At 35.7% G+C, this 13,062-nt stretch overlaps 1 non-coding gene across 1 annotated transcript; it reads right to left on the bottom strand.

Moving 5' to 3' along the window:
• Nucleotides 1-6,537: 6,537 nt before the first annotated feature.
• LOC131645360 (small nucleolar RNA R71) lies at nucleotides 6,538-6,644 on the bottom strand. Its single transcript, XR_009296988.1, has one exon. It is a non-coding gene; the product is annotated as a small nucleolar RNA R71 (small nucleolar RNA).
• Nucleotides 6,645-13,062: the final 6,418 nt, after the last annotated feature.

The raw sequence follows: 13,062 nt of genomic DNA on the forward strand, positions 1-13,062 counted from the left end.
TATGTAAAGATGCCTCTAATCACAAGGATAGTAGTTTTTACTATTAGACCAATTTATACCAGTTTTGTAGCAGGAATAAGGAACTCCAACATTTATATAATTTTTATTGATTGAGAAATGAGAAATAGTGCATTATTTTTTAAACATAGGGAGGAATATATAGTTTTACGATTGGAAATATTAACAAAATATTAGACTATTAAGCTTCAATTCTAATATATAATTCTAATATATAGAAAACTCTTTTAAAATTTATCTCTTTCTAATTAGATGTTAAATTTATCTTTTTAAATGGCTTACAAGCAATTTATCTCTTTCTGACAATTTTCTATCAGTATTGTTAATTACATATTGTTAAACATGCTATATAAAATCAATAGAATTGATTGGAATCAAATTTAATTAATATAATTAATTGTTACAATTATGATATTATTAATCATGACTAACATAAATAGTAAATAACTAGATTTACAGTTAATAAATAGGTTTGGTTACTTTTAAACAAAATAAAATAAATTAAAATGTATATGAATAAAGTGAGAAACATAGTTGATTTTAAAATTTATTTCACATAAGTGTGATTGAATGTCAATTTAATCATTTGATTTCTGACTAGTAAATATATTTAATAAATATATTTGATCACTTAAACTCTATCCAACTTGTTTTTAATAAATATATTCTGACTAATAAATATATTTGTCCTATTTAATTAATTATTAAATAGTATATTTTTTTAGTTGTTTATTTCAAACGTACTAATTGGACTTTCTATATTCCAAAACTTTGAAAACCAAAATTTATTATAACGATATACTGTTACATGATGTAATTATTGATGTAAATATTTTTTTTCAATAATAAATAAAATTAATTAGGGTATTAGATTTTTAATAAAAAAATTATTAAAAATGTAATTATTATCATTTATTATAAATCAATTAAATTTGGTTATTGTAAATCAATTATTATCATTATTATCTTTTAATTTAATGTGAATTTTTTCTAAAACTGTATGCATTTTATTATTGTCATGTTATGTTATTGTATTTGTTATATTATTATTCACGTGATTTATGCCAATGGGATGAAGACATTTTACTTTATTCCATTTTTAATAATTACACTTAACACTAATGTCATGTTATATAATATTCATATATTTTTTAACAACAAAATAAAATAAAAATAGAATAAGATTTCTCTGTAAATAAACTTTACGAGAGAATTTGATGTTATACATAATATCAATTATAATTTATTATTTATAATAAAATAGTATATATTTATTTATTATATTATTCATTGATTTGGTTTTATATATTTTAGTTTACAAACAGTATACATTTATTTATTATATTATTCATTGATTTGGTTTTATATATTTTAGTTTACAAACAGTACTATGCTTTGTATCATGATTAATACTTTGTATCATGATTGAGATTGACATGATTAGTATTTTGTATCATGATTGAGATTGAGATTTACTTTCCACGCATGCTGTCTTTTTAACTTTTTAACTTTTCAAAACTTGCTTATTCCAATAAATTGTTTATTCCAATTAACTTTTCAAAACTGTCAAACTTACCTATGCCAATACATTGATATTCGAAATTGTAATGTTCAATATTTTAACTCAAATATTAATTTTATATAAAAAATAATTGCGATGAAAATAAATAAATAATAGAAAAAAAAGGAGATTTATGTATTATTTATTTTTATTATCATAAAATATTATACTGTCAAAAATACTTAATTACCTTAACTAAAATTAATTTAAAAGAGTATTTTGTGCCTCTATGATCATTTTCATTATTATTATTGTATTAATATCTGCCATTATTATTTTTTCCACTTTAACAATAATATCTTATTATTATGTTAAGTGTATATTTTAAAACAAAACAGTCATATTTCCGTTTCTTTATTCTAAAATAAATCCTAATTAATTATTACCGTTAATACAATGTATCTCTATTATCTAGGTTGACTCAAATCAATTTTCTAAACTTTAGGTGTTCTCCCATAAAAACTCCTTTTAGTCTACAACTTTTCAAATCTATAAAATTATAAGATTTCAAAACATTAAAATTATAACATAATTAATTAATTTAAAAATAGGCTTAAATTATTTATTTCAATCTACTAAAACATTATTAGGTACACGATTACATGATTGAATAGTTAGAAATGATTGAGTTACATTACATGACCAATATGTGTTATTTATATGTAATTTAATATTTTATTTGATAATATATTTTATAAATAAACACACATTTAACAAATATTGTATGATCTAATTCATATAATAAAAATAAATAATTACATGTGTATTATATTGAAGGATAGAAAAACACTTAGAAAGGGGGGGTTTGAATAAGTGTAGCTTTAAAAACTTGACAGATAAAAATAAATTGCACAGTTATTTTTATCCTGGTTCGTTGTTAACTAAACTACTCCAGTCCACCCCCGCAGAGATGATTTACCTCAACTGAGGATTTAATCCACTAATCGCACGGATTACAATGGTTCTCCACTTAGTCAGCAACTAAGTCTTCCAGAGTCTTCTGATCACACACTGATCACTCCAGGAACAACTGCTTAGATACCCTCTAAGACTTTTCTAGAGTATACTGATCCACACGATCACTCTAGTTACAACCTGCTTAGATAACCTCTAAGACTTCCTAGAGTATTCTGATCCACACGATCACTCTAGTTCCTTACAACTTAATGTAATCAATTCTAAGAGTATTACAAATGCTTCTTAAAAGCGATAATCACAAACTGTGATATTTCTCTTAACGTTTAAGCTTAATCTCACTAATATATTACAACAACAATGTAGTGAGCTTTGATGAAGATGAAGATTCTGAGCTTTGAATTTGAACAGCGTTTCAGCAAGTTTAATATGAGTTGTTTTGGTGCAGAATCGTTAACCTTGCTTCTCATCAGAACTTCATATTTATAGGCGTTGGAGAAGATGACCGTTGAGTGCATTTAATGCTTTGCGTGTTCCGTACAGCATCGCATTTAATGTTATACGCTTTTGTCAACTACCTCGAGCCTTGTTCACGCTGTGTCTACTGACGTAGCCTTTAGTAGCTTTTAACGTTCCTTTTGTCAGTCAGCGTAGCTTGCCACTTGTACTTTCTTCTGATCTGATGTTTGTGAATACAACGTTTGAATATCATCAGAGTCAAACAGCTTGGTGCATAGCATCTTCTGATCTTCTGACCTTGAAGTGCTTCTGAGCGTGATACCATCAGAACTTCAGTGCTTCTGTTCTCTTGTTCTTCTGATGCTTCCATAGACCCATGTTCTGATTCTGCTTCGACCATCTTCTGATGTCTTGCCAGACCATGTTCTGATGTTGCATGCTGAACCCTTTGAGACAAAGCTTCTGAGCGCTGAATTATGCATACTCTTTATATATTTCCTGAAAAGGAAATTGCATTGGATTAGAGTACCATATTATCTTAAGCAAAATTCATATTATTGTTATCATCAAAACTAAGATAATTGATCAGAACAAATCTTGTTCTAACAATCTCCCCCTTTTTGATGATGACAAAAACATATATAAATGATATGAATTTGCGATCAGAAAGAACAGACGGCAAAAGACAAATTACACAGCTATATCATAAGCATATGAATATGTCTCCCCCTGAGATTAACAATCTCCCCCTGAGATAAATAATCTCCCCCTGAAATAAATACTCGAAGAACTTTAACAAAAGACTTCCCTGATTATTTCGGTAGAGACGATCATATAAGCTTCTGTCTTTAGAGAATTCATAGCTTCTGACTTCTGCTTCCATTGGACAGCTTCAGAACTAGAATTTCCTTAGATCCCTAGAACACTCACAGCTTCTGATTCCTGCTTCCATCTAGGACAGCTTCAGAACTTGAATTTCTTTGATCTTCTGAACATTCACAGCTTCTGACTTCTGCTTCCATTTAGGACAGCTTCAGAACTTGAGTTTCTTTGATCTTCTGAACATTCACAGCTTCTGATTTCTGCTTCCATTTAGGACAGCTTCAGAACTTGAGTTTTCTGGATCTTTAGAACATTCACAGCTTCTGATTTCTGCTTCCTTCGGATAGCTTCAGAGCTTTGAATTTCTACCAACATGATAACACGATTTTATATCGTATATTTAGCCTAAAATCCATAGATATTTATAGCATTTTCCGTTTATTATGTTAATTTATTATGATATTACGCGTGTATTTGCTTTGTTTCAGGTTTTACACTTCAATTACGACTATTTGCGAAAAGGAAAGAAAATCGAGCTTAAATGACCAATATCTATGCTTAAAAGACGAAAAGGGGTGCTGAAACGAAAGAGGGGTGCAATTAGGACCCAAAAGGCCCAAAAGAGCAATCAAGCCCACGAAGGAAAGCAGCCCAGGCCACACTAGTAAGCAGAGACGCACGTCTCTGCCACCTCAGCAAAGGGGAGACGCACGTCTCCACCTCCCTAAAAGATCTCCACTTGAGACGCACGTCTCAAGTCAATCAGCTGCCTCCCTGAAGAATCGGAGACGCACGTCTCCACGTCCTGGTCTGCAAAAAGCTCCTCTTTTCACGCAAAGCAACTGCATACCTCCTCCTATAAATAGGACCTGTCACTTCACTTCAATCTGTCCGATTTCCTGCCAACGAAGTGCTGCCGAAATTGTACCGCGAACTGCTTTTCCTTATTCTGCTTTCATTTAACCGTCTATTTTCTCACAACGATTTCTACACTGGAAATTGTTGTGAACTTTTCATAGATCTAGCCTTACGTTAGGTTTATCGCTTTATTTTCCTTGTTTTTATTTTCTGCCATTTAAATTCCGAAGAACGATCCAGCCAACCGGTGGTGGAAGTTCGAGTACTTCAAGATTCAATTCAATCCAGATTTATTTTAATTCAGGTTTTTTATTTACCGCCTTATTTATGTTATTTATTTGCATGATATATTATATGCCATTTAATATGCTTATTATTATGAACCGAACCGATTTATGCATGTTTAATCGTATTAATATGTCTGGCTAAAATACTAAAGGTGTCGGTATGTAAAGTAAGTTAACCATAGGGGTCCGAAATAAATTGGCTTAAATTATGTTTTATTAATTATCACTTATTTTTGGTTTATATGTCTAGTTTGATTAGTAAGTCTTAAAACCAATAGAGCGAAAGTTTGAGGGATTAGGACGGTCAAAGGTTAAAATCAATAGAGCGAAAGTTTGAGATCTTTAACTGGATAGTAGACATAGGACATTAGTTTTAAGGATGGCGAAAGCGTATTAAAACTAATTGGAACTTATTTATTTTCAAAAATTGTTTTTACACTCGAGCGGGATGGCGAAAGCGTACGTTAGGGATATTAGCATGTTCCGAGTCAACAGAGCGAAAGTTTGAGATTAGGAGATTTAAATAGATAACGACCTCGTAAAATAGGCATTTTATTAATTACATTGTTTCCAAAAAGCTCTTCTAAAATCTAATGGGATGGCGAAAGCGTACATTAGGATTAGGATAGTAGTCTGACTCAACAGAGCGAAAGTTTGAGACGAGGATTTTTAACCAATTGCAATTAGTAAAGATTTTTAATTTAATTATGCAAAAGCCAATGGACCTTCGGATTACCTTTAGTTAAACGAAATACATACTGATACCTGTCCTTTATTATTATTCTTTATTCTCTCACAATCACTTTCCCTTAGGAACAATCGAAATTTTAGTACTCCTAGCTTTACATAGTAACCTTAGATAACGGTAGATCGATTCATAGTCCCTGTGGATTCGATATCTTTTAAAACTACACGACACGACTGTGCACTTGCAGTTATCAGATTTATAGACACGTAAAGTCGCGATCAAGTTTTTGGCGCCGTTGCCGGGGACTATTCAAGTCGATATCGTAACTCACTGTTACACCGTAGAGACTAGGAAAATTCTTCCCTTTCTTTTTGAACGATTGTATGCCAAATACTCGTTCACAAGGAGGAGACTTAATACAACGAATTAACGAGATCGAACGTTTCATTAACGTTAAACGTCGAGCTCGCAACCTTCCCGAAGTAGCAGAAATTCCGATTAATCAGGAATTGATTTTTACTGATCAAATCAATCAAATCACCCCGAAGTTAGAGATGGCTGCTATTCGTCCTCTTAGAGACTATGCCGCTCCTTCGCGCGCTGAACCGCATTCAAGTATCGCACCACCTGCGATTGAAGCGAACAATTTCGAGCTGAAACCTTCACTGGTCCAAGCTGTTCAACAGAATCAATTCTCTGGAAGCCCTGTAGACGACCCCAATCTCCATTTATCTGTGTTCGTGCAATACGCCGACACTATCAAAGCCAACAACGTTAGTTCCGAAGCTATTCGATTACGCCTTTTTCCTTTCTCCTTGAGAGATAGAGCGAGAGCGTGGCTTCAATCCCTGCCTTCCAATTCCATAACTACGTGGGACGAATTGAAGAGAGTATTCTTAGCAAGATACTTTCCGCCTAGCAAAACTGCTATGCTTAGAGGTCAAATCAACGGATTTACCCAGAAAGATAACGAATCGCTTTTCGAAGCTTGGGAACGTTACAAGGACATGCTTAGAATATGCCCTCATCATGGACTCGAACCATGGCTGATCATCCATACCTTTTATGGTGGTCTCTTATATAACACTAAAATGACTATAGATGCCGCTGCTGGCGGAGCATTAATGGACAAACCCCATGATGAAGCATACAAACTCATAGAGAACATGGCACAAAACCATTACCAATGGGGAGGAGAACGCGCCGCTCTAGAGAAAGCCCAAACCAAAGGAGGAATGTACGAAATTAGTGGTATAGACCGCGTTAACGCTAAAGTAGACGCTTTAACTCAAAAGATCGAGAATTTGACCATCACTCCTTCAGCCACCGCTGCCGCTGTAGCACCTAACTGCGAGATTTGTGGATTGACTGGGCATGTAGTTGCTGAATGCCAACTCTTGACTGGAGTCCCATCTGATCAAGTAAATTACGCTCAAGGAAACCCTTATTCTAACACGTACAACCCTGGATGGAAAAACCACCCGAACTTTTCTTATAAGAACAACAATGCGTTGTACGCGCCTGGACAAGCACCTGCTGTACCACCTGGCTACCAAAAAGCGCCTGTAGCTGCTCAAAACACCCCTAGGAAGTCAAACCTAGAAATCATGATGGAGAACTTCATAGCTTCCCAACAACAAACCAATAAAGACTTCCTGAATCAAAACATCCACAATAGCGAGCAACTAAAACAACTATCGAACAAAGTAGATGCTTTAGCTACGCATAACAAAATGTTAGAAACTCAAATCTCACAAGTAGCTCAACAACAAGCACCTACTGCTGCCCCTGCTGGCACGTTTCCTGCTCAACCACAACCTAATCCTAAAGGACATGCGAACGCGATAACACTACGAAGTGGAACTAATTACGATGGACCCATAGATCCTAGAACCCAAAACGTACCCATGTCACAACAAGAGCCAAAGGAAACCCAAAAGAAAACAACCGACGAACAAACTGCTAAGACTGATGAGAACAATAACGAAGTGGAACCCGAAAAAGAGAAACCTTATGTTCCACCACCACCTTACAAGCCACCAATCCCTTACCCTCAAAGATTAGCCAAATCAAAAACCGAAGCGCAATTTAAAAGATTTGTAGAACTTCTGAAGCAATTAAACATAACCATACCATTCACAGAAGCCATAACTGAGATGCCTTCGTACGCTAAGTTCTTAAAAGAAATCTTATCAAACAAAAAGAAACTCGAGGATAACGAAACTATAACGCTTACCGCTGAATGTAGCGCTATCATCCAAAACAACATGCCTCCAAAACTGAAAGACCCTGGTAGTTTCTCCATACCCTGCGTAATTGGAAAAACCATCATAGAGAAAGCCTTGTGCGATTTAGGAGCTAGTGTTAGTTTGATGCCTCTTTCGACCTGTAAGAAACTCAATCTAGGTGAGCTTAAAGCAACAAGAATGTCTCTTCAACTAGCAGACCGTTCAGTCAAATATCCTGTAGGAATGTTAGAGAATATCCCTGTTCGTGTAGGTCAATTCTACATCCCGACTGACTTCATCATTATGGATATCCAAGAAGATTCTAACATCCCGATCATTTTAGGAAGACCATTTTTAGCGACCGCTGGTGCAATTATAGATGTAAAGCGAGGAAAGCTTACTTTCGAAGTAGGAGAAGAGAAAATAGAATTTATCCTTTCCCAATTCCTAAAAGCACCTTCTATAATTGACACATGCTGTTCTGCTGACATAATCGACGAGTGTGTCAAGGAAATAAAATCCGAACCAAATAAGGAAACCGAAACCCTAAGAATTCCTATGCCGCCAATTTTTGAAGATGACAACTGGCGTGAGGAATATCAAGATAACCACCTGAGTGAATGCTTAGCATTAACCCCTGATCCTATACCTGGACCAAAGAAACCTGCTATAGAGCTGAAGACACTTCCTACCGATCTTAGATACGAATTTCTAGACGAAGAACTAAACCGACCAGTTATAGTGAACGCCAACTTGGGACGAACCGAGACTGAAAAATTACTTAATGTCCTAAGAAAATACCCTACCGCTTTAGGATACAACATATCAGATCTGAAAGGTATAAGCCCTTCTCTGTGTATGCACCGCATTATGCTCGAAGACGATAGTAAAACCTCTAGGGAACATCAAAGGCGAATAAATCCTATTATGAGCGATGTGGTTAAAAAGGAAATCCAAAAACTGCTAGAAGCTGGAATAATATATCCTATATCTGATAGTAAGTGGGTTAGCCCTGTTCACGTCGTACCAAAGAAAGGAGGAGTCACTGTAATCACTAACGCAAAAGGAGAATCTGTAGCACAACGTACCCAAACTGGATGGAGGATGTGCATTGACTATAGAAAGCTAAATAAAGCTACCCGAAAAGACCATTTCCCTTTACCTTTCATAGATCAAATGCTCGAACGCCTAGCTAAACACTCACATTTTTGTTATCTGGATGGATACTCCGGATTTTTCCAAATTCCTATCCACCCTGACGACCAAGAGAAGACCACATTCACCTGTCCTTATGGTACATTCGCCTATAGACGAATGCCTTTTGGACTCTGCAATGCACCCGCGACCTTCCAAAGATGCATGATGGCAATATTTGCCGACTTCCTAGATGGAATAATGGAGGTCTTTATGGACGACTTCTCTGTCTGTGGAGGAAGTTTTGAAACATGTTTAGAAAACCTTGAAATGGTGCTTAAACGATGCGTAAGCGTAAACCTAGTCCTTAATTGGGAAAAATGCCATTTCATGGTTCGACAAGGAATTGTACTTGGACACATCGTATCCGATAGAGGAATCGAAGTTGATAAAGCAAAAATCGAAATTATCGAAAACCTTCAACCTCCCAAAACCGTTAGAGAAATAAGAAGTTTTCTGGGACATGCTGGTTTTTACCGACGCTTCATTAAGGATTTCTCTAAAATAACCAAACCCTTAACTGAACTACTCATGAAAGACGCCGAATTTGTTTTCACCGATAAATGCACTGAAGCATTTCAAACGCTTAAACAAGCATTGATCTCTGCGCCAATTATGCAACCTCCCGACTGGAATGAGCCTTTCGAAATAATGTGTGACGCAAGTGATTATGCTGTAGGAGCCGTTCTAGGACAAAGAAAGGATAAGAAACTACATGTCATATATTATGCGAGTAGAACCCTAGACGAAGCTCAGATGAATTATGCCACGACAGAAAAAGAACTATTAGCTGTCGTATTCGCATTAGACAAATTCCGTTCTTACCTGGTAGGAGCCAAAATAATCATATACACTGACCACGCCGCCATTAGGTACCTCCTAACCAAAAAGGACGCTAAACCAAGACTTTTGAGATGGATCTTGTTACTACAAGAATTCGACCTGGAAATTAAAGATAAGAAAGGCACTGAAAATGTCGTAGCAGATCACCTCTCTCGATTGGAAAATCTGAAACCCGAACAAGTACCAATTGACGATGATTTCCCTTATGAAAGACTCATCGCCCAATTAGAAGCAAATGAATTCGAACCATACCATCCAAACTCTGAAACCGAGAAATTAGCTGAAATAGCTTTAGCCCGATCTGACGCACCTTGGTATGCAGATTTCGTAAATTACCTAGCTGCTGGTGTGCTTCCTCCTGATCTAAGCTACCAACAGAAAAAGAAATTCTTCCATGACCTAAAACATTACTATTGGGACGACCCACTCCTTTTCAAAAGAGGCCCCGATGGAATCTTTAGACGTTGTGTACCCGAGGAAGAGATAAGAAGCATAATAACACACTGTCATTCTGCACCGTGTGGAGGACACCATAGCACATCTAGAACCTGCGCCAAAATCCTTCAATCTGGACTTTTCTGGCCCAACCTGTGGAAAGACGTCTATTTTGCTGTACTAAGCTGTGATAGATGCCAACGAACTGGAAACATTTCAAGACGCGATGAAATGCCTCAAAAAGGCATTCTAGAAGTAGAAATATTTGACGTCTGGGGAATAGACTTCATGGGACCGTTTCCGTCATCGTTTGGAAATCAATATATACTCGTAGCCGTCGACTATGTTTCAAAATGGATAGAAGCTATCGCCTCTCCTACAAACGATACACGAGTAGTTATTAAACTTTTCAAAAACGTCATCTTTCCTAGGTTCGGTGTGCCAAGATTGGTAATTAGCGATGGTGGTTCCCATTTCATTTCAAGAATACTTGAGAAACTCCTTCGAAAATATGGAGTAAATCATCGAATAGCCACACCATATCATCCACAAACAAGCGGTCAAGTAGAAGTATCTAACCGTGAAATAAAACAAATATTAGAGAAAACTGTTGCTATATCGAGGAAAGATTGGTTAACCAAGCTAAATGAAGCTTTATGGGCTTATAGAACAGCTTTCAAAACTCCAATAGGAACTACCCCATTCAAACTCGTTTATGGAAAATCATGCCACCTACCAGTAGAGCTAGAACATAAAGCCTATTGGGCCATTAAGAACTTAAACCTAAACTACACTGCCGCTGGTGAGAAACGACTTCTAGACATAAACGAATTAGAAGAACTTAGACAAGACGCTTACGAAAACGCCAAAATCTATAAAGAGCGAACGAAAAAATGGCACGACAAGCGTATATCTAGGAAAAATTTTAGCATAGGCGATAAAGTGCTCTTATTTAATTCTAGGCTAAAATTATTTCCTGGTAAGTTACGATCTAGATGGTCTGGCCCTTTCGAAGTAACTAACATATTTCCGAGTGGAGCGATAGAAATCAAAGGCGAAACCGTCAAACCTTTTGTCGTAAATGGGCAACGTCTTAAGTATTACCATCATCTCGAATACGATGAAAACATCGAAGTTTTTAAACTTGACGAACTGCCCGTTTTTTCGAAAAAATAGTTTTCTATTTTTAAATCGTCGAGCTTACGACATTAAACAAAGCGCTTGGTGGGAGACAACCCACATTTATTTATTCTTCTATTTTATTTTATTAGAACTTTAATTTTTCTATATTTTTTTATTTTATTTTTATTTTTCATTTTTAAAACTTTATTCTATTTTTAATTTTAATTTTAATCAATTTTGATTTTTCATACATCTTATAATAATTATTATAATTATAACTACTATCTTGATTTGAGAAAATATTTCCGTTATAATTATATCTATTATTATAACTTGTTACCTAAGCTTAATTTTAATTTTTTTTTTTTTTTTTTATTTTATTTTAAATTAACACTAGCCTAATTCTAACTTATCCTAATATTTTCAACTTCTAGGTTTTTTCATTTAATTACTAACTACGATGCAAGGAGTTGACAATATGGAAGTTGTGTTCCGTGGTAGAGGACAAGAAGCAAGATTTAACAAGCTGGCTGAAAGACACATGGAATTGACTTGCTATCCTCACCAACCAACTATGGTGAAGCTTGGTATCGAAGAAAGCATCCTACACCTGCTTAACCAAATCGGTTGGACTGGTTCTCACTTGTTCCGCAAGTTTAGCACTTATCGGAAGCTCACTCTGGAATTCCTGAGCTCCCTGACCTGTCTTCCAAACTGTGGACAAGGGCTGAAAAAAGGAGTTATTCTCTTTAGACTCTTTGGTATGGAGTTTAATTTCTGCATCCGAGATTTTGCTGAAATGTTAGAACTACCTCATGGACCTGATGCATACGCCCAAGTAGCTGAAGAAAATCTTCCATACTGGGAGTTGGAAAAATACTGGGGCAAGATCACTGGAAACGACAACCCTGAAGAGAATGAATTTCAATCTGAGAACATCCACAATCCTGTTTTCCGCTACTTTCACAAGATCCTTGCTCACTATATTTTTGGCAAACCAGATAATGTCACTGAAGTTACTAGAGAAGAGTTGTTCATCATGTTTTGTACATCTCAGAATCGTCCGGTCAATGCCATCGCATTCATGCTAACAAACTTCGAGCGCATCACGCAAGACGAAGTTTCACCCATTAGGATTGGCGGATTTGTCACTATGATCGCCAATGCCATAGGAATGAGAGTGCCTTTGCTTAGATTGACACCTTTTGGTACCCATACCTCTATGGACATCAATTTCTGCTTTAATCGAGGTATCATCGGTAATCTTGGACCTGATCGTTTTGAATTGCTCATTGATAACAAAGTTTGGTATCAGTTCACCTTACCGAATCCTAGGACAAGTGTGCACAACCCTACCAACTGGCTTTACTATGGTCAGATTCCTGAGAGAGAGCCATCACCTGAGACTCCTCAAGCTTATGAACATTTTGATGAGGAAATGCCTGCATCTGAATCTGAACCTGAAACACCTCCTGGTTATTATGAACCTCTTCCTGTTGATGAACCCATTCCTGATTATGAACCTCTTCCTATTGACGAGCATGTATCTGAGTATGAGCCTGAAACTCGTTCTGAAGATTCCGTTGAAGATCACACTGTTGATATGACTGATGTCGAGGTCGAGCAACAACA

The sequence above is a fragment of the Vicia villosa genome, linkage group LG1 (assembly GCF_029867415.1).
Source record: "Vicia villosa cultivar HV-30 ecotype Madison, WI linkage group LG1, Vvil1.0, whole genome shotgun sequence".
NCBI classification, from domain to species: domain Eukaryota; kingdom Viridiplantae; phylum Streptophyta; class Magnoliopsida; order Fabales; family Fabaceae; genus Vicia; species Vicia villosa.